This window comes from Meriones unguiculatus, chromosome 10, assembly GCF_030254825.1.
Source record: "Meriones unguiculatus strain TT.TT164.6M chromosome 10, Bangor_MerUng_6.1, whole genome shotgun sequence".
Lineage (NCBI taxonomy): Eukaryota > Metazoa > Chordata > Mammalia > Rodentia > Muridae > Meriones > Meriones unguiculatus.
In genome coordinates, this window is record NC_083358.1 from 40214429 (window position 1) to 40233477 (window position 19049).

General features: G+C 45.3%; 1 protein-coding gene across 13 annotated transcripts in view; it reads right to left on the reverse strand.

Annotated features, from left to right (window-relative positions):
• The window catches only part of C10H16orf78 (chromosome 10 C16orf78 homolog), a 115432-nt gene that overhangs the window by 66916 nt on the left and 29467 nt on the right, over positions 1-19049 (reverse strand). For 6 of the 13 annotated variants that reach the window (XM_060392288.1, XM_060392284.1, XM_060392280.1 and 3 more), the window contains exon 2: positions 9284-9589. The exons of the other annotated variants lie outside the window; for them this stretch is intronic. The gene's annotated coding sequence lies outside the window, so the exon portion shown is untranslated. The remainder of the gene's footprint in view (positions 1-9283; positions 9590-19049) is intronic. 13 annotated transcript variants of the gene reach the window in all.

The following is a 19049-nucleotide window of genomic DNA, read 5'->3' on the forward strand; positions in this document are numbered from 1 at the left end:
CTATCTCAGCTTCAAGTGGCAATACCTGCTCGATGGGCAAGCACGGAAGATGCTCAGTCCAGGGACGGTCCACACTTCTGCTCTTTCGTCTTGGAAACAGAAGACTAGCACATCACTAAGGATGGCCAGTGAAGACTCTCCCAGGTTTGTAGGTTGCATTTGCTTTTATTTTCATTCCCTCTCAACTGGGGTGTGGGAGTAAGTGGGCAGCTCCCTGACAACCCACCATTCCCCTGACAGTTCCCCCTCACGTGACTTAAATAAAGAAAAATGCAGACTGACCAGGAGCTGCTGGAGCTTGGAAGCCTCTCTTGAAACCAGCTGGTGTGTGGAGAAGCAGATCCTAGACCAACAGCAGGAGCTGACTGGTGCACTCTGACATTATTGTCTTTTATTGATGAAAGTGTTCTATCAAAATGTGTCTCGGGTAGAATATCCATCTTCATATTGACTTAAAATACAAGATAATGCAGGGTGGGTGTCCCATTTATGTGCTATGGACCTCTGCATGCAGCTGTAGATAAATAATCAATATTTTATCATCAAATTATGAGCTGGGCTTCAAGTCTTGCAAGAATCTGGAGATGCATAGGGAAGCACAATAATGCTCTTTGATATGCAAAATGTCCTTTTGCATTTCAATAGAGGCAAGCTCCTCTTGGCCAGCCTGAGCAGGCAGCAGCCCCTGGAGGCTGCCTAGGCTTTGCTGTCTGCTGGATGGTGTGCTGGCTAGTTTTTGTGTCATCTTGACACAGATAGAGTCAGTTGGGAAGAGACCCTCAACTGAGAAAATTCCTCCCCACCAAAAAAAAAAAAAAAAAAAAAAAAGAAAAAAAGAAAAAAGAAAAAAAGGTCATTTTCTGGTCTGATAATTGATGTGGGAGAGCCCAGCCCACTGTGGGTAGTGCCACCCCTGGGAAACTGGTCCTAGGTGGTGTAAGAAAACAGGATGGGCAAGCCATAAGAAACAAGCCAGGAAGTGGTGTTCCTCCATGGCTTCTAGTCTAGGTTACTGCCCTGTAACGTGAAATGAACACTTGTCTACCCAGGTTGTTTTTGGTCATGGTGTTTCACCACGGCAGTAGAAATGCTAAGAGAGTCAGTTACAGTTAATAGACACACACAGTGCTGGTGGCCCAGCCAGGTCCTGGTTAATTCCTGCCATTGCTTTAGCACATACTTCTGCTACTGATTAGTGTCTGATCGTGAGCTGCTCTGAGGAAGGCCCAGGTGTCTGTGTTCCCTGGAATACCCTTAAGCCAGAGAAATGTGTGTATCATGGGGGGGGGGGGAAGAGAACTGCCCAGCTCCACTGCTTTGCCCCTTCACCCGCCTCTGTCCTATTTCTATCTACTCCCTTATTTTTGTCTTCTGTATCATTCCCTTCATTTGACACATGAAGTCTCATTGCCAGGTCTGCTACTGGGACACTGACACAATACTCACTTCAAAAATATGGTACACCCACTGCACAACAGGCACTGAGGGGAGAGAGGGGGATGTGTCCAGCTGCGTTTAATGGGCTATGAAAAATCCCTCATGTCACATGGGTAGAAAGTTAGGGAGCTCCAGGGCTGTGTGCACTAGCCCACAGATGGGGGCCCCAAGGGATGCAGCTCTTTCTCTGTTCACAAGAATACGGGGTAGCTTTGCCTGTGGACTACAACACTATAGACATCGCATATAGTTGACACAACACACAAAGAAGAGAGTGGCCTTTCTTGTGGCTTTCTCTTTAAACCTGGGATACGGTTCCTAGAATGCCTTGACTTCCTAGCAGTTACCTTTACCTCACTGGCTTGAGAAAGTCCCACATTTTCTCTTGAGCCAACTTGGGGAGGACTGGAAGGACCCTTTGGTCTGTGAAGGCTATCTGGGATCTATGGGTAGGAGTGACTATCTTATAGGTCCAGACGTCGCCAAGCTGGTGATATCCTAGTGCCACTGGCACTCTGCTAGGAAGGAAGATGGTGGTTGTAGCTGATGGGGTGCTTTACCTCTGTTTTCTGTCTCATCCATTCCCTCTTTCTGCACTCCTCTATGGCTTCATCCTGTCTATGAGTTGATGTGGTCGGCTTCTTTTGCAGTAACAGGAGGGCAGCACTTTGTCTGTTCCACTCACTGTGGTTGCCATGGGGACATTTATGCTCAATAGACTTGATGAATGAGTAGACGGGTGAAGGTGATGAATGAATGCTGCATGAATCTGTGTAGTGTGGCATAGATGCAGAAAAGGCTGGGGTGGGCTGGTCATCCTCTCAGGGTGAGGGCAGCAGGGATGATGGTCCTTTCTTGTCCAAGGAACCCAAAGATGATGAAGGCAGCAGCTTGGGCCAAAAAACCTTAGCTCTTAACCCAGAAACTTATGGGTTTTTTTCCTATTATCTGGTTCTTATCATTTTCTTTGGACCCAGTCACTGGACAGTCTTTTGAGTGCTAACTATGTGAAGACCCTGGGGCTGCATGTAGTCAAAGGACAGGTGTCAGAGAAACACGAGGAGCTAACTCTAGGCACAGAACCTGCACTCTAAGCCATTCTCAGGGTGTATAGGTCTAAACTGTGTAGAAAGGGGGTACAAGTGAAGAATGGCCAGGATTGGAGTCCCATATGGGCCCAGGTCAGGTGTTTTGCCACAGTGATAAAAAAGTAACTACTACCAGGCTCAAGGGAAAGGATAAGAGCCAGCGATATCAGCCTCCACAGGTGTGGGGCTGCCAGCAGCCCAGGACAGGTAGAGGACCAGCTGGAGAAGAACCTCCTTTAACAGGGGATGGCAGACAGAGGTCAAAGCATACCCAGTCCTCCAGCGTGCCCTACAGCTAAGTAGGAAGGTATCACATCATGGTACGTCCCCTCCTTTGTTGCAGAGTCAAGACAGATTGATCTTGGAAACTTTGTCCTCTGAGATTAGAGGATTAGAGATTAGTTCCCTGTGACTTTCCAACATGACGACATAAGGATACAGTGCCAGAGCTACTGCAGTATCCATGGTAGGCATAAGGAGGTCAAGGGGCTGGGAGCAGACCCCTAAGAGCATCCTTGAGGCCATCTCCCATGCTGAGGCCCCTAGGGTAGGCGCTTTGCCGTCTCTGGTTGCTGACCACCACTATTCCCCGCCATGCAGTTAAGGACAAAGTGGCTCCCTTACTTCATTTCCTTAGTCATACCTTTTTACTCACACTCTAGACTTCCACTCTGGTGGTAATGAGAAATAAAAACCACTGGAAACAAGGAAATGACATGAGGAAAGAGGATGACCTTGATAGGAGAGTGGCCTCATGGAAGAAGGGCAAGGTGGAGGTCCTTATGGATCGGTTCCAGGAGTGCTGGAGAAGATGGAGGTGTGACATCACACACATGGTTTGGGGACAAACAGAAGGCTTCCTGGAACGTTGCAGTGAAATCCAGGCCACAGCATGTGATGCCCTGGAGCTCTCAAGCTCCCCTCCAGGTGCACTCACAGTCGAGCTGCACACTTTGGCTTTGCAGCTGACTCAGGAGGGACCAGAAAGCTTAGTGTGTGCAGAAACGTGAAATCCACATCCCCCTGGCTACTTGGTCTACTCTGTGCCATTTCTGCAGGGCTAGGAATCAAGAAGTCAGCAAAGGGAAGGGACGTTTGCCTGGGCATGTGTTCATCTTTGCTGATACTGGGATGTGTGTCCCCATGATGACTTCCCTAGTTATCTGTTTCAGTCATTCACCTGGAAGATGCCAGCACTTCTCAGACCTGTTACACATGAGATTCACCCCAGACTTCATCCAAACACACATCTATGCCCAGCCCCATCCTCACCCACTTCCTAGGCAAGCATCTTAGGCACAGGCATGTTTCAAGCTCCTACATGGCTCCAGCATACAGACATTTGTACATGCAAAACTGTTCTTCATAGGGAGGAGCATGGTCTTGAGAGCCACCAACTGACAGGTTCCCTGCCCCCCAGAAGCCACCTGCTCTGAGACGCTCTTCCTGTGACCCTAGCTTGATGGCTGTCTTCTTTCCCAACAAGGGGCTGTAATATCCACTTGGCATTGTTCCCATGGTCCTCCTGGCTTATCCTTATATTTGGTAAAATGCTGTGTTCTTTAATGATTAAGTCCATGGTTTCTTTAAAACTATGCCTCTGCCATCTGTATCATTCAAGGAGGCCAGGGGGATGAAGAGCTGGCCACCAGCACTGCCCCCTAAGTGCCACAGGTGTCCTGTGAATTCCCAGGGTGGAAACACTGGCTGAGGGATCTCTTAGCACATGCTGGTCAGCTACTGTGAAGGGTGTACTGGACTGCAGACAGTACACATAAACACCACAGTTATCACTGTGCTGGACCGTCACAGAGGCTGCGGCCATCCTCACCTTCAAAAGCATGGCCAACCGAAAAATGTACCTGACACCAGGTCTAAACTTTTTCAAGATGCAGACCATCTAGAGGTAGAGTTTTCAACCCCTCTCACTGACATTAAGCTGTCCTGTACTTTTAAAACAGCTTCCCAATGCATCCTGATCCCTCCTCTTTGATGGTCACACCTTGGACACACTTGCTTCCCTAATTAGGAAAGGCTATCAGATAATAAAAATTATCTGATTTAGTGACATTCAATACTTGGCTTATAAGTAAGTCATGATCATTCATTTGGCCCCATATAGAGAAAAATCATTGTTTAATGAATGCTATGTGCAATTTTAAAATCAGTTCTTTGGGGTGGGATCTAGGCAAGTACAACATTTATACAACCAGGCTTGGAGCATGAGAAACCCTGCTTTCCGTGTGTAGTTACACACCACGGAGAAACGTCACCATTGCCTGAGTCATGGCTTCCATCTTCTGCTGCTTTGTGGTTTTGTTTTTTTATGCAGCCATTGTTCTGAGGTCTCAACCTGGCTGCCTATAAGCAGAGCTTAGAAGCTGAAATACTTTGGACAGATGTGAAACCCCTGTCACAGACATTCTACCTGAGCTGGCCTGAGAGGAGGCCTTGGTCCCAGTGTTTCTAAGGTATGGGTGGGTACAGGGACAACTTCAATGACTGCCTGCTCTTGCCAGCAGCTGGGCAGTATGGCCCTTCTATTTGGCATGTCTGGCACCTGCCATGGGGTCAGGCACAAGATGGACTTACAGGTCCACTGTGAGTTATATGAATGATATATCTGCAAAGTACTTGGAATCCTATACTATACTACCATACCACACCACCTCCTTCTGCCAAAATGTCTACGGAGTCATAGACTGTCAACCATATTGTTGCTGTGGTACTCAGATGCCATGCCTCACCTGGGTTGGGCTCATCTTGTAAAGACAGTGCCACAGCACTTTAATCAGAGTCAATATTTTTAAAAGGCACAGTATGGAGTTTAGAAATGTTATGCCAATAGATTGTACTGTGTGAAGCAAAACAGCACAAATATTAATGCCACCTGGTCACCATGGAGAATGCTGGTCAGAATAAATATCCATTTCTTCTATGTGGGTCTCTGGAAAACATTAAAATCACTCTCTATACACAAAAGCAGAAACCCAACAGCCCAAACTTTCCATTCCAGCTTCTTGAGGCCCTCAATGGGGCAGGCACTGTGGAAGGCATGTGGACACAATACTGAACTTGAGCAACATACACTTGAGTTCATGGCACTTAGAACACTCTGAGAAGATGCTGGGAATTGGGTTAGCAGATAGTACATTTTTCAGGCTGTAACAGACACAGTGAGGAGAGCAAAGCAAAGCTCTGTTGAGGACCTGGGCAAGGAGCCCTGGCAGCATGGTGAGGGCTCCCTGAGAAGGTATCTGGGCACTGAGGACTGGGTTTCTGAGGATCACAGACAGCAGAGGTGCAGGTGCAGGGGCAAGATGAGCCTGAAGGTGAGACAAGCCAAAAGCTGGGAAAGGGTAGCGTGAAGGAGAAGCAGAAGCCAGTCTCATCGCCTCTGTACACTGTGATGGAGTGTGAAGGACATGATTACAGTGGTAAATGAAGCCACGAGTTTACTTAAACAGAACTGCTACTACAGAAGGGTCCACACAAGAGAAGTGATGAGGTGAGTTTTCTGATCCTGGGAAGTCATCCCATTGGGTTGAGTTTCACCTAATCCCATAGACAGACAAACAAAATCAAACAAAATGTCATGTCAGTTTATGAAGGGGTTCCATCCCAGCAAACCACAGGAAGTTATGAATAACTTAGGAACGCCTTGAGTACACTTAACCTACTGGCTCCTATCTTAACTCTGCAGAGAACTTCCCTTAGCCTAACGCTGGGCCAAGTTCTCCAACACAGAACCTATTTTTAAGATAGTGTTGAGTATCTTATGGGCTATGCTGAATGGTCTGAACCAACACACACCCTCGCGGTTATGTGGCTGGCTGTGCCGTGGGCTGCTGCTACCTCCCAGCATCACGAGGGAGGCTGGGCCATCCACCAGCCCAGGAAGAGACTAAACCTAAATTTACTTCCTACCACATGTTCCCCTTCCTTGACTCTGTAAAATATGAAATCCCAAGTAAAGCCATCCACATCAGGTATTATCTGCACAGAAATTCTCTTTCTTTCTTAATGATGGGAGGAGACTGGGGTGCTGGGCCCAAATTTTCTCATCCTTAGATCTTCATTTAACCTCCTTTCAGATACTTCCCCAAAGACACCTCCTAAGTCATCGCTTTATGCACCCCTAGCCTCTGCTGGGTTTGTGGCCTTACACCATTGGGAATCACACTGTACATTCATCTGTTCTGAACACACTGAAATGTCATCCTGAGGTCACAGACTGCATTTACATTGTTTTCTGCTGTGTTTATCACTGTCTAAGGCACACGGAATGTACTCATCCATTATTCGTTGAATAAAATTGGAATAAACACCACTTGATTTTGTTACATTCTTCTGGGCACCAACGACTGAATGGATCCCCAGTGTTCTTGGGCTCCTGTTCCCAGTCACATTCATGTCCTTTCTAATCTTTCTGGCTTAATCACTTTAAATGGGTTGACAAGCACAATTGACCAATTAATAGTGCTTCTGCTCTTGTTACATCATTTGTAATCCATGATGCTCTTTCTATTTGCAATGGCCTTTCAATTTTTCATGACTCAAAATGGAGGACATGCATAATGAATACAAATAGCAAATTGATTAAATGTAACGCATGCCCTGCTGCTTGCTGGGTTTATGTCTGTTATTAACGACAGAAATCCAACAAATTCTCATGAAAACACAGATAACATACAACCCTAAATGCAAGACTTTCGAGTACCAGGGCCCTAAATTTTCCTAATTACTGAGCAAGAGCAGACATAATTTCTCAGACGGCAACCTCTGTAAATAAGAACATCGCCATGGCTTCTTTGTCTGAGTTCCTGTGGCTAGACATGAATGGCTATACAGCCCACAGACTGTGTGTTTCAAAAAACAAAAACAGGCACTTTTGAGGAATTGCCTTATGAAGGATAAAGGCCACCACTTGTGTGGAATCAAATGTATTGTCTTCTACCAGGTTTGCATTTTTTTTTTCCAACACTAATCTGCTGGGATACAGTCACATAGCTTCCTTTGGTGTCCTGTGAATTAGAGCCTCCAAACGTGATAAAGTGAAATGAGGAAGGAGATTACAGAAAGGACAGGGGCCTAGCTGGACGTGTAGTTTAGGTCTTACACTGCCAAGGGACAGGAAGATAGGCTAGAAGAGGCTGCAAAGAGTCCCCTTATTTTCTTAAAGTAATTTAATGTAAAACTTGATTTAACCATTAGTGGGAAATGTTTTCTCAGCCTGGAATACTGGCTGGCTAACTCAGGTTAGTGCTAGAAAACCACAAACCTTTGCCTGCTAGGCCTTTTAATAGAAGAGATGGCTTGGTATGGTGGCTCTCACTTGAAATCCCAGTGCTCAGGTGGCTTAGGGAAGGAGGACTTCCATGAGTTCAAGATTCACTTGAGCTATACAGGGAGCTCCAGACCAATGTGGACTACAGAGTGTGGCCCCCTCCCCGGCTCAAGAAACCAAACCAAACCAACCAACTACCCACCTCAAAAGACAGTGTAGGCAGGAGCAGTTGCGGGGCCTATCCATGCTCAGGAAGCATTAAGTTCACAGTGTGCTGAGCATACCATGCTGAGCTCCTATCCTCTCCACCCTCTCATACAAACTGGCTAGGCTGCATTGTGGGAGGACAGATCAGGAAGAAATCAGGTGGCTGTGATCCCATATCACTCCTCCAAAGGACTGTGTCCTAATCGGTACACATTCACATGAGCTTAGCTCCAAATGTTTGCCCGGGAGTTTGGCAAAATGTGTCTTCTCAACTTAGGGTCCACAGTGGTTTTGGCAAAACAAAATTTAGACTTTTGCTTTGGCAAGTGTACAAACTGTCTCAGGTTAGAAGCCCTCAAAGAGAGACCTAGAACCAAGCACTTTGGAAGTAAGTGGAAGGGGCTAGGGAACTCAGGGAGAACAGACAGGGGCAGGAGGTGGCTAGGCAGGAAAGGGGTCTCATTACATCAGCCGTGAAGTGATGGATGATGCTGGATCACAGAGGGAACTCTGAGCAGCTTCAGACTGTGTGTCCCAGAATGCGGTAGCCCCACAGTGAGGAGGCTGGGAATCGTACCCCCCTTCCTGGCAGTGGCTGGTTAGGGCTGTCTCCAGGAATGCGACTCATGGGATTCTAGCAACACTATGGACAAAGTAGGTTCCAGAAACCTGTATGGTAAAAATGCAGTGAATATGGGTGAGGTATAAACAAAGATGGCTCCCAGAGTTGCCCAAGGATGTGGACTTCCTTCTGCACACATAGGTCCACCCCATCTCACACCTTCGAAGCCTTCACTGTGCTCATCACAAATGTCTGACTGGTCCGTGTGTGGCATACTGAACATGCTACTGAATACAGTTTGAAGGGAGCTGAGACTACTGGGTGTTCCTCACTAAATTTCCGCTCTTTGGAGATAGCAAGACAGATTTCTTGTGAAAATTTAGGAAATATGCATGCTCTCCTCCCCCACTGTCATATGTCTATGTGAGAGAATAAAGAATTCACAGCTAGATCTAAAAACAGAGCCAAATTAGGAAGAAAAATACATTTACAGACCACAGCATAAGAGAAAGCAACACACTGACGGAGACAGGAAGAAAGGAATGCGGATTTAATTTAGCACAATAAAAAAAACACCAAAAGTCTTGGTGCCTTTACACATCTTCCCCAGGTGAAGCAGAGGTGCATCTGTCCCAACAGCAGCACCCTAATGCCAGACAGCATCTGACTGTCAAATGGGCCACTTTCTATACAGGAACTCACCTTGTTAAAGCCAGAGTATTCCTCAGGGTTTCCATCTCTTTTGATATTCCAGTTGTAAAAATGTTTTCTTAATGCCTAAAATATGAAAATTCTACAAGTTGGCCTTTATTTGGTGTTTTCATAGGTGTGAACTCACTTAACAAGCCTGTGGGCATGTCTTGGTGTCCCAGTTTTCAGAAGAGGAAGCTGAAGCATAGAGGGGTTGAATGACCAGCCTGGCACCAACGAGAAGTAGAGCTGGGATTGGAGCCCAGGTGACCAGAATCCATCAGCTGTGTCCTGCATGGCTTGGTCCTAGAAATCTGGCTGTGAAGAAAGTACAGACACACAGACACAGACTAGCTGGATCAGGGGGCAAGCTTTGCTGGAGCAGCACCAACTACAAAATAACCTGTACTCTTACTACACTCTTACATATAGAATACTGGGAGGGGCTATCTAGTCTCAGTCGGACAGCCTCAGGCTGCAGTCACTGGGGAGAGGGACACTATGGTTGATGGTTTTTGCACACACTGCCAACATTTGAACTCAGACCAGAGAAAGGATTTCTCTGAGCCTCACCCCAAGGAAGGCTTTGCCTGTTTCCATGGATCTGAGGCAATGGTTCCTTGGCATGGCTGTGCTCATGTCAAGAACACACATTCACTCAGGACTTCATCTGCTCTTTAAACCTCACTCAGCGCTTCCTTAGCAATCCACGCCCATTTTTTTATTTCTGTATTAGCTTTCTCCCATGTGTCTTACTACCTGAATTGATAATCAAATGTTTTCTTAAGCATAAATCCTGTCATAGTTGTTTGGATGTGTCTTAATTGTATGGTCCTGACTCGTAGCAGGACAACGAAAGAACCCTCTAAAACCAGAGCCTACTCAAGTGGCAGGGACACTGACTTGCCCAGTCTGTCCTAGCAAGGCTGTTGCATTCTTAGCACACACCCATCTTGAACCAGGGAAGGTCACTGTGGCATCCAGGAGATTGAGTTCGTTTGACTCTGGTCACTGGGCAAGCCTGCTCAGCTGCTGGACACCACATCATACAAATGGCACTGCCTCCTCCTCAGCTTTCACTGGCATTTACTAAATAAGAGAATGCATATGATGGTTGATGGGAGCACTGCTTAGAAAGCACTCACACAATTGCTTACGTTCACATTTATTATAGTGTGATCTGGAGCCTAAAAAAGAATTGACATTTTACTGCAAGCAAGCTTATCAACTCAAATTGGAGAAGCCTTCCATTCTCCTAACCATCTCTGCAGGAGGGACAAGAGAAGGAAACCTTAGGGCCCCACAGCGCTACAAGTCCATGGATTACTTTTCCATGGTATTTCTATTACCACCTAAGTGTGGATGTGGCAGAGCACATATGCTAAATTTAAAGAATTTAAAAGAAACATTCTTTTCCCACTTATCACAGCTACGGACTTAAGAAGATAATGTCTGAAGAGCCAGCAAAACCCACCACTGCACACAGATAAAAGGCTAAATACTAGAGAAATGGTGAGCCTTGAGCACAGCAGCAGCTGTTGGGTAACATGGTAGGGCTCAGCCTAAGAGCATCACACCTGTGCTCATCACACCCTAGAGAGAACCAGCAACTCCAAGGAAAGCATCTGAGAACCCTGTTATCTCATCTTGTCTTGTTTTTTCCCACGTGTTCAGTAATAGCAGCAGCTTTGGCAGTGTCAGGCCCCAATCAGTCAGGAAGATTTGTTTAGAAATTGTGACCGGTCACAATGTACCTTTATTTAATCTTCACTCTCACAAAAAGTCATTTTTATTACTCAGGCTGCTGTTTGGTGGAGTGTGGCCTGCACAACTGAATCCACCTCTTCAGACACCCACAGTGCCATGGGCCCCTGCAGAGCACTGATGCTCCGGAGTGGGAGGTGTGCATCTCTGACACCCTTTTCTCGGTTGTCACATCTCCTGGTGTGGCCCAGGACTGGTCTGTATTGACAGTAAGTCTAGTGCTAATGAGGAGATTTGGATTTTGGACTCCTGTGCCTCATCCCCCTGTGAATCTGACAAACCCTCAGCTAGAAACAGATACAAGATTAGGATGTGACACTGTGCACAAAAGTCTCCCACGGACAGCATTATCTAGCCCAAGATGGCTGTTGCACTTAGGGTTTCTATTGCTGTGACAAAATACCATGACCACAAGCTAATCGGGGAAGAAAGGGTCTATTTCAGTGCACAGGTCCCAACTACAGTCCATCCTTCTCCCCATGGCTTGCGTAGCTTGCTTTCTTATATGACCACCTGCCCAGGGGTGGCGCACACTGAGCCGGGCCCTCCAACACCAATCATCAACAATGCACCAAAGGCTTTCCCCCAGGCCAATTTGTTGGGGTTACTATCTCAACTGAGGTTCTCTCTTCTCGGGTGACTCTAACTTGTGCCAAGTTGAAATAAAACTAGCCGGCGCAATGACTAAATTAAAAAACAAGTCAACATAAATTTCAAAGGCCCACTAGCCACGCCTTACATCTGCAAAACACAGCCTTCCATGTGCTGCTGATTAAACCTCAACGACTGGACCCTGACATGTGAGCTGGTAACAGCCCAGGCAGATGCTAAATGGAAAACGTTCCAAACACTAATGTTAAAACAAATAGACTGAACAATGGAAAAGGAATGGTAAATCAAGAGTCTATCCCTAACAGCTTGGGAATATTCTATATGTCACAGAGGTTTATGAAACTGAAATACTATAGAAAACATGGGTGGTCAACTAGAAAGGAATTCAGCAAGGTTGGCAGCTGTATAGATGGTGTGACAGTATCCCAGGAAATAGCTCAAGCATAAGATAACTGTTGTGATGCAAGCTCCCTACCAGTCCCTTGGCAGTGGGAGAGCACAATTTGGACGAAGAATTTAAAGCTGAATTGGAGAAAACTGTAGATTTTGCCTAAAAGTGAGATCCCAGTACAGGGGCAGACATTTGCTGATCACGACCGGATGAGATTGGCTGGGAGGCCATGCCACTGCTGCACTGAGGACCAGAAGACAGCCAGGAAGGTTTCAGTGCCCTCATACTCAGCTGCTTTCCAAAAATACAGCGGACTAACACTGACACTAACAATACAGTGACATATGTTTATACAAGGGTTTTTTTCCTCTTTGGAAAGGGTAGACTGGATAAAATGCTGAAAGATGGGATAAACCTTATTTTTATTTTGTCTGATTGCTTTCTGAGCTCACACCAGCGCTTACAGCACTCAACATGGAACAGGGTCATTTACAGCATTTCATCACAGCCAGTTTTATCATCTTAACAGCTCGAGGAGATGCCCTTATTACAGCACTTTATGGATAGGACAACTGAGGCCTGGTGAGCTTCAATTTCTTGTCCAAGACCACATGGCTAGCAGGAGCAGGGCTATACTCTCAGCAATCAGGCTCCATGGTGTCTGAACTCACTGTGTAATACTGCCTTCCTAAGCAAGGATTGGATGTACTTTCTTACTCTAATTTCTTAGCTTCTGAATATTTGAAAGATTAAGTCAACATATGATATGATTCTACATGCTTTGGGAAAGGAAAAATAGTGAAGAAACTCAAGCTTAAAATGCACCTATTGTCTTTATAATTATACATTGGACCTTAAGGGTCCTTTGGAGAATTAAACTGCACAAAAATGACATAAAAAGATAGATGGCTGGAGAGATATTTTTCCCTATCATTCCACCATAATTTTCACATTGGAATCAGATTAGAAAACATCTAGGACAAATCACCAAGAAGAAGTTCCACCAAATGACAAGCCTGATCCTCACAGAACAAGGCGTGACAACATTCTTGTGAAGTATTCCCTTCCACAGAGGCAGGGGAGGCACTAATGTTAACAGCTTCCAAAGAGCTGCAGCCTGAAAGAAAGATGTCCTGCAGGGTAAACTGCCTTTCCCTGTAAATATTTCAAGAAACACACCTTCACCTGTAGTCTTGATTACCAATAAAGCAGCACCACTCACTCATTCACTCAATGAACATCCCTGGGCTCTGATGCAGCACACTAGTCATCCCCAAATTAATGAGATGCACTTTCTACTCCCCAAGAAGTCCACTTAGAGAAAGAGTTTGGATAAATAATTACAGTTCTGAGCTAAGCATTAACAGTGCTTCCATAAGTAGTGGAGTCTTTTTTAAAAAAGGACAGTAGTTTTCAGCACCTGCTTAAAATAATCACTGTGCAAAGCAAGGAAAGGAGAAAGGAGGCTGCACAAGAAATGAATCAAGTGGACCCAAATCATCACAGTGAACAGCTCCAAAAGTGCTGTAACTGCATTCTGCATGTTTGGAATGTTAACACACAAACACACACACACACACACACACACACACACACACACACTTCAAATGACTAGAGATAAAGACTGTAACATCTAATTTGTATCTATATAGTACTGGAGATTACAGAAGGAAACATCAGTTAACTGTAGACAGGTTATAGAAAGCATTAACAATGAAAGATAATGGGAGGATTTTATAAATCAGAGAGCGGCAGGCATGAGGTAACTCCTTGAGGTTTAAAAATAATGGCCCCAAAATTCCAATTGTAATCAAATAATAAAACCACAGATTCACGAAGCACAACAGATATGCAGCATGTTCCAGCCAGTCATGCCATCACCAACTTGCCTAAAAGGAGCAAGAGAGTCAAGGTACAGATAATTAAGGTAAAGATAATGCAGATTTCCAGGCAGAAATAAGAGATGTGAGACCCTTCTTCCTATCCCTGCTTACAGCACACCAAAAGATATCACACAGCACTGAATGTGGTTATTTTTTTTAAACACACAAAAACATTAGTTACAAAATTTTATATGTCATTGTGAAACTTCTGAGCCATAGAAATAAATACACAGAGGATCCCGAGTCCCCTCAACCCCATCAAGAACAAACAAACCATTTACAAATCACTTACAAAGGGCTGAGAACTACAGTGGTCTCAGAGATGTGTCTCCATAGGAAAAACGTGGCTAGATATTTAAAGGTAGAAAACTACCACATGAAAATGTAAGCGTCTTATGTAATACGTAAATAAATAACAACCAGAAGGTCTGCACAAAGAATAGGTTAAAACCGCCTGCCTTTGGAAGTGTGACTACAAGAGAAGGTGGGCTTGGGCATAAGCCAATAATTAAAGAGACAATGCGTACAGTTGCCATGAGATCCCCAAGAAAACTGTATGTCGCCCTTTTCACATGGCCAGGCAACCTAAGTTACACAAGATGTGGCCAGCTATTTTATTTCCCAAATACTTACCAATTCCACTGCCCTCCCCTGAGGCCATGAGATGAGTCAATGAGCTACGGGCCATGTGTCCTGCCATGACACCTCACCACAGGACAGAAGGTAGGGTAGCCAGCTGACCGTAAAACGTAAGCTAACGTCATCATCCTTCCTCACCGCAGGATGTGATGAAAGGCTGACTAGGGAAAATACCACTTGATGTCATTTGCCATATCATTTGCCAGGCAAATGGATGTAGGCTGTTCATGCACTCACTCATAAACCAAGGAGTCTTGATTCCTCAGACACTTCATCCACTGCTGTGCCATGTGCTCCCAAGTGTGGGACAGTGGATTCCCAAACTGGCTTTTGACAGTGCATACCAGTCAGGAAGCATGGGATTCCTCTTTCAGTTCTCTTTGGAAGCCTTCTGTGGGCTGTGGCAGTGATAAGAGTTAAACTTACCCTTTAAGTGAACTTATGATTAGAAGCAGGAAATATGAGGACATGAAGCAAGCGCTAGCGGGGGGTAGGGGGGTCATTCCAGCAGCTCTTGGTAAGGTGGTTTCTGAGCCCTGTCATGTGGGCACATGTCCACCCACAGTCCTAGCCTTGCTCATCGCTACCATGCAGTTCCCGGCAGGACAGCGAAAGTGCGAGAAGTTTGGTCTTACTTCAGGCTGGACACCAGGGCATTTTCTGGTGAGCGACTGAACTGAATTTGCTCATGGTTTTTAATAATCACCCAATTAAATGCAACAGTTGAGATATATCCCAATTTAAAGTGCACAATAAAAGCTGGAATACAGCCCTGGGAGTGTGGAGTAGTTCCTGAAAAGTAGGCAGCAGGGAAACTGCTGAGCTAGGTTTATCCTTCCCAATTACACACACACACACACACACACACACACACACACACACACACACACATGGCCCTGTGTATAATGAATGCATGCATCATTTCCACACACCCTTTCTAAAGACTTCCAGCCTGCAACCCAGACAGGCAGGCGAGAGAAGAGTTTGACACTTCTTGTGGCTTGAATATGGAATGTCCTCATCAGACTTATGTGCTGCATGCCTGGTCTCCAGCTGCTGGTGACGTTTGAAAAAAATTCTGGAACTATCAGAAGGCGGAGGCCTAACTGGAGAAACTGGGCTACTAGGGGTGGCCCTCTGAAGTTACTGGTCTACGCCTTCCTCAGGCTTGACCTGTCTTCCTCCACACGCTCCCACAGCCACCATATTCTGCCTCATTACAGGACTAGAACCAAAGGAGCCAAGGACTGAGGATTAAATCCTCTGACATCAAGAGAAAAAGGAACATTTCTACTTTCAGTTGTTTATATTAGTTATCACGTATCGACACAGGGAAAATCTAACATGATGCTCAGCCGTTCTGCCACTGGGCTGAGGAAACCGGTACTGATGACAGATATGTTCCACATCTCTGCATGAGGTGCTTCTGGCACCCAGTCACCACCCAGTCTTGCCTCCGATCTTCAAATGAGCACAACCATTTGGAAGCATCACCTGCATACAATCATGGTGTCATGTGGGTTCACAAAGCAATTTGGATAAAAGAATAAGAATGGAAAGAGTAAACCCAGGTCCAACACAATGAGGACAAAGGAGAGTATAAATGAATTTAAAACACAGGACATGATCTGGGAGGTTAGGACATGCCCAGCAGACACAGGATCACTCAGCAGTGTATACACACCACCGGAATACTAACACCCCCTATGCACCTTACATAGGCTGCACCACACACACACACCCACACACGCCCCTCCACACACACCCACACATAACTTCTGTAGATCACTAGGACAAACATTCCAATAGAAAAACAGGCAAAGTGAATAGGCACATTATAAAAAGGAAATATCAGCAGCAAATAAACATGAAAAGTAGCTCAATCTCCATAGTAATAAGAAAACTATACAAGGAAGTAAAGAGATGCTGTCTGGCACCTATGAAAGGGATAGGCATTTTAGTGTGTAGCAATATTAAGAGTTCGTGAGGATGCAGGGAAACAGGTAGGAACTGTATTCCCTGCAGGTGGGAAGATAGACTGAAATCTTCACTTTGGAGAGAAGTTTTCCACAGCCATCACTTCCTTATATGCTGGGATATGCATATCCTATGACCCAGCAATTCCACTGGTGGATACACAGCTAGAGAAACACTTGTGTGCTCAACAAGTCACAGACTTTGGGGGTTTCTAACAGCAGGAAACTAGGAGAGCAAATGGCCTGGAGCATGAAAAGCTAAGCAAACTGACGCATAGACACAGCGTTAAGAATTAATACAAATGAAGTGGATCTGGCAGATTATCATGGAAGGAATAAAAATTAAGGTGCAGAAAGACACACAAAAAGTCTTCACAAAGGAGACAGAGCCTTTTGAGAACAAAACTATCTAGTTGTCCAGCACTATTGATTTTCACACTACACTTGAATATGTGAAAGTGTCTAAGAGGATGCAGACACTGACCACAGAAAGGGTAAAGGTGAAAGGATAGACAATGAAATAGGTATTTATCTCGGGAGGAGTCTAAGCGACTATGTTCTCCGTAAGGCTTCAGTTATTTTTTCGAAGGGTCGGTATTTATGTGTTATTGAGTAATTTAAACCACCCACCAGAAAGTTGAGGGGAGCAGCAGGAATGCTCTAAGATGGGCAGAAAGAGGGTGCCCCGTGTTGTTGTGTCTGCCTATTATGTCACTGAATTCTAAGAACAACTGTCCCAAAGCCATCTTTGGAAGGCCATGGGCATGGGGCTTCCCTCTGCACAGTCCTCGGCTGCAGCCTGGGAACCTTGGTGGGAGGGAACTCACAGGAGGGTGCACAATGGGTAAAATGACTCTTTATCTGCTTCGGACTAAGTTGTTACATCTACGTTAGCCGCCAAAATAAAGTCCCCAAATGTCACTTCAGAGTAATCACACTGCAAAATAATACAAAATGGCAATAACTCCAGTTTCTTAAGGTAGAGGTCTGAGACCTATGGTTTTCATCAGGAACTCCAACTTGCTAAAAGGCAAGGCCGTTTAAGAGCAGAGTTTCTTCCTAAATGCCTTGAAATTCATGTCCTTTTTAATTGCCCAGAATTCATGTCGCTTGTGTGAAAAAGCTATAAACATACACAATCATAAAAACACACTTAGACATCCTGAACAAAATCAATGGCGTATTATTGTAGTTTATTATTCCTTGTGGAGTTCACACTGGTCTTCCTCCTTTGATATTTATTTATAAGGAAGAAGCGAAAGAGCATAAATGTCACACTTGGGACAACACTAATGCTAGAGCTGAACCGAATACAGACAGCAGCTGCCTTAATTTAAGAAAGCAGAGCGGTCTCTGAGAATCAACCTCCAGTAATGGAGGACAAAGCTGAAGGTCACTGTATTATTCATTTAAGAAGACACTGATAAGGATGAAAATTGAGGTTCTTGAGATCTGAAGCATTGTAAGCTTGCTTAAGTGACTAGTTCCTTCATGACTGGGTAAGGCAAGACAACAGGGTTGGGGGTGGGGAAAAATAAATACTATAAAAAGAATACAGTCCCAGCTCCTGGGTTTTGTTGTTTTTCTCTCTTCAGGGAAGGTCTTCTTGACCTTATGCTCTTATGGAAAATTAGCCATGGCTTTCCCTTTAGCAGAAAGGCCTGTTTTTTGTTTTGTTTTGTTTTAACCTAGATTGACAAAGAGGTGTCATCCTGCACACCGACACACTTATGACTGAGGTCCTGTTAGTTCAAAGGTGGTGAGTGAACAGGATACACAGCAGGCAGAGAACAGGGCTATATTCTGCCCACAAAAGCAGCCAGCCCCAACAGCAGGCTCACTCTGCTGACAGACTCTTCTACCTGCTAGGCTGCAAGCTATCGTTTGGGTAGATTTTATGACGAGGGGAAACACTGAGTGGTTATCTTACAGGCAATGCTTTCACTCAGCCACCAAGACATAGGAGAGGAGCTGGGGGAAGGAGTGTGCTTGCTCTAGGGTGATGGCGGAGACAATGAGAACATGATTCTGTCCTTGTTGTATATGCACTGATCGGTGTTCTAATGCAGCTGTGATGGTCAAATTAATCTTAGGGAAGACACCATTCTCACCATTGTCTTCCAAATTACTTTAGATATTAACTGAACCTCATCTTAAATGATGGCTCTTTCCTTGGGGTTGAAGAAATAGAAGTGGAAGCTGGGAGGAGAGTTCCCTGACTCTGACAGGAGTTCTGGTTTCCCACTCTGAGTCCAGTCCAGTCCCTGACTGAGTTGGCAGAAGGAAAGCCTCGTGCAGGGCTCCAGGTACCCTCCAGCTAGGAGCTGTGCAAAACAAATGTCAAGATGTTTGGTAACAGCTACGGGGCCCCATTCTCTATCAGAGAAAGATCACAACTGTTAGTCAGGATGTAGTAAAAGGAACCGTTGCCTGATGCGAGGCTGTGAATGTGAATCAGGACAGCCACTACAGAAGACATCACTGAACAATCCATCAGCTCCATTGCTTTGTTA